Source organism: Pezoporus wallicus, unplaced genomic scaffold, assembly GCF_028554395.1.
Source record: "Pezoporus wallicus isolate ANWC-B61680 ecotype Strahan unplaced genomic scaffold, APGP_CSIRO_Pwel_v1 contig_8649, whole genome shotgun sequence".
NCBI classification, from domain to species: Eukaryota; Metazoa; Chordata; class Aves; order Psittaciformes; family Psittacidae; genus Pezoporus; species Pezoporus wallicus.
The window spans coordinates 1053995-1058139 of NW_026639134.1; positions in this window are offsets into that span (position 1 = coordinate 1053995).

Here is a 4145-nt window from a genome sequence, read left to right on the forward strand (position 1 = left end):
ATCACCCATTCACAACCCTACATACCCTTAGTGTTTCCCTTATGCACCCTGCAGCCCTCTACAAGCCCCTTCACTGTCCCTGCATCACTTCAAAACCCCCACAGTCCACCCCTCATTGCTCCATCCATCACCCCTAAACATTCCCCTGAATCCTGCACCCCCACATACACCCCTCCACTTCACCCTACATACCCTTGCATCTTCTCACACCACCCTCATGTCCCCTCACAACCTCCCCTCTCCTCCACCCACTCCACATCCCTCCATACTCTACACAGGGCCTTTACATGCCCTCCTATCCTCCTACATCCCCTCCATCTTCCCCCTCCCACCACCTTCTGCATCCTCTGTCCCAATCCAACCCACATCCTCCTCCATCCTCTCTGCAGCTCCCCCCTGAAACCTCCGGAAGGGAAAGGGCAGCATTAAGACCATGCTCTGGGGGCGGTTTCGTGGAGAATGCCTACAGGACATTGCTCTAGGCCCAGGTTTCGCTCTCAGAAGAGCGTATCTCCACTTGCCTCACAGGTGCATAGTAGTGAACCAGGGCACCTCTTCCCAACACCAGCATTGTGTCCAGTCTGCTCCTGCTGGAGCAAGGACTCCTGTGCTTTTACTTCAGTATAAGCCCCATGTCATTACTCTTATAATCCTGTGCTGCCATGGAGCTATATTTAAATTAACATTGATGAAAAAGCAGAACCTTTCTCAGGTTTCCTCGAAATGCTTCATAAATAGGGAATTCAGGATGTTTTGAACTGGAAACTCAACTAAAACGGATTTTTGTTAAGAAAACTGTCATAACGTTTTCCAATTAAGTGTGACCCAATTAGCATTCAAATATGGGAAGAACCCACTTTTAATGCTGCTTTTCCAGCCTTTGATCTACACCCTTCTACTTTGTTTAGAGAGAAAACATATGCTGTATCACTATAATTAAAATAGTAGAGTTAGCTTCCCATCATGGATGCTTTTCTGCCAGAATAAATGTGTTATACCAATAGAGCTTATTTATATACACAAAAGAGAATAACCGTCAGGTATTACTAGCTACATGTATACTTTACTAGCCCCAGAATTATACAGCACTGGCAAACACCCTCGGGGTGGTGGGCAGCTTTTCTGGCAGCCCTGCTTTCGGGTGCTGCAGGGAGAGGTCATTCCCACAGGAAGAACAGGGCTCCGAGGAGGAATGCCAGCACCGGACAAAGTCACCCAGATCTCCCCAGGCTCCTGTCGGACATCTCCTAGTGCCTGGGCCGACAGCGTTCTGCTGCTGAAGAGGGAGGTGAGTATTGTCCATCGCAGCCTAACGGCATCCACAGTGCTTCATTGTAGCTGTGAAAGGTAGTTAGAAAATTAAATAACTCCGCTGCACTAACAAAGGTTACCATCGGCACCAAACCCGCGTGCTGGTGTAACGTTCTCGTCAGCAAAGGTTATTGATGCCGGTCAGGGCAAGCCCCGAAACCCTGCATGTAAATGTGCTCAGACATTATCAAAACGCGTTTGGAAGGGCTCTCGCTAAGAGCTGGTGACACTTGCCTTTGCATCTCAAGCAGAAGATGACACCTCGATGGGACGCCTCTGCTCCCGGCTCCGAGCTGCTGTGACAGGGGTGCGATGCTACGCCGGCCAGCAGCATGCCCTGTGCACGGGAAAGTAAACTCCAACCGAAAATAACACACAAACTCATTAAAAGAGAAAATAACTTTTTTAGAAGAGGGATTTTATGAGAGGAAAACCCCCACCCCACACTCGCCAAGTTATGGGTTATTGTCAGTTGCTTTAACAGATTTCTCGTGTGACTGTGAGGACTTCGGGAGTTATTAGTCTAGTGCAAAGAGGGGAGGGCTCCTCAGCGCAGCGCACATGCGCTCCGTGCTGCAAACAGCCGCTTCCAAAGCTAAAGTTTATCATTAAAGTCGTTACTATCCAAAAAGGTTTCTAAGCGAGCAGCTCCCAGCACGGACCCCGTTAATCCCGAGTCGCGGTCTGCTGCCGGGGGCCGGTGCTCTCTTTCGCGGCGTGTTCACACACCCAAACACTGTTTGCGAGCAGACGGCAGAGCACGCCCCAGGCCCGGCTGCCCGCGGAGCCCGCCCGGAGCCGCTCTTGGGCACCGCTAACAACGCGAGGGAAGGGGCTCCCGAGCGCTGCTCCTACCGCGGGCTGCAGACGTTAAATAGCATCTTTCCTCTGGATGACGCTGGGAGCCGAAGCGGCCGGAGCACGACACCCGGAGGGACACCGGGAAGGGGGCAAAACCAGGGCTGCGGCCCGCCTTCAGCAGCAGAAGCCGGACCTGCGGGACGCGGCTCCCTACGCTCGGCCGGCCCCTCCTGCCGCTGCTCTCGCTGCCTAGGAGAGAAAATTTACACGCAATAAAATCTGTTCTTCTTTAATGCTTTATGATCTGTGAAAAAATAATCACTTTATGGCCTGCAAAAAGTAATCACTTGTTCGCCACTTACTCAGATGCGAAAGAAAAATATTAAATTATACCGTAAGCGCGACAGCAACAACCGGAGCCTGGTTATACCCAAACCTCTTAATTCGCATGGGTGATGAGCACAGCTTGTCAGGCTGTTAATTTAGGTCAATGCGCCAGTGAATCTACCTTTTAATTAAAAACGGCTGCTTTTTTCACGTGCACAGGAGCCGTTAGCCCGTAGCCTAACCATAAGCAATGGCCAGGAGGTGACATAGAGGGACAAACAACCCAAACACCGCCCGAGCCCAGCCCTGCCGCCTTCCCCCTCCCAGTCAGTCCTCATCCCCATTTTAAATAAAGCATTTCCAACCAACTGCTTCTTTGAATATATAAGCCAATTTAAGAATGTGAGTTTATGCTCTCCTTACCCAGCATACCTTGTTCTTACAAACACTCCACCTCTCATCCCGGGAATTTACTTAATCTGGATAAGAGAACACACATACACGGGGCAGGGGGTCCCCGCCGCTCACCTTCGCACCCAGCTCCTCGCTGCACCGAATCCTGACCCCCCCCGGAGCATGACGAAACGGGCGGACGAAGAGAACCGGGAGCAGCCATGTCATTAGCAGGGAGAGCCCGGCAGAGATCCACCTCGGAGTGGGGAGGCTCGGGGCTACGTGTAAACAAAGCCCGCACATATCGTCAGCGCAGCTCCTCGCCAGTCGAGACGCTGTTTCTTGGCGTTACCAGGGGATGAGCCGGCTCTGGCGCGGAGTTGTGGGGGGTTAGAGACGAACCCTCTCCCCACAAAAGAGGCATTCCAGCTCCGCAGTGGCCTTTAGGGCACCGACGAGTCCCTAGCTGCTAATTACCACCTTTAATTGGGAGGCCTGGCTAATAACCGCGCTGCAGCAGGGATTCAGCCCCGGCCTCCAGACCTTCCCCGCCGGCGGCCACCTCCCGGCTGAGCAAGCGCCGTGGCCGAGCAGCCTCTGACCCCACTCCCCTTCCCTCTCTGCCTCTTGTCGCTTCCTGCGGTGCTGCTGGCTTTTAGCAGCAGGACGGTGGTAATTGCATGTCTCGGTTGATGCTCTATAATTTGATACCTCGATGGAAAATGTCCAGCAGGGATTCGGGGAAAACAAGCGAAAAAAAGAAGCAAAGGAAAAACAAAGCCCTGCGGCTTCGTGATGTGAGCAGAGCCCCGGGGACAGCGACGGGCACCGAGCAGAGCGGCCGGGCCTTGCCCTGAGCCGGGCCGCACTTCAGGACGGGCGGATGGACAGACCGACAGAGAGGATCCGTGCGGGCCTCGGCACCCGACGGGAGAAGTGACTGGCTCGGTGATGCTGCTGACCGGGAGTGATTTGCTCGGACTGTCAGACTCCCTGCTACCCTCTGCGGTCTGAAAAAAACACCATTTAGGATGCGCAGCGTGGAATCGAATTAACTGATTTGACAGCAATTAACGTATCTTTAAAACACGAAAGCATCCGAATTCCCCAGAGAAAATCTGCCCGCGAGCTCTTGCCTCTTCCGGCAAAGGCCGGGCCGAGCCGTCAGGGAAAACGACTGGAGAATCTGCACTGGTACCGGGCTTCCGTCTGTCCCTGTGGATCTGCCTACGAACTTGGACTCGGCTCTCTAGCCTGCCTCCGCGGGGGAGAAGAAATAAAAGAATAAAAACCAATCAAAAGCATTACACATC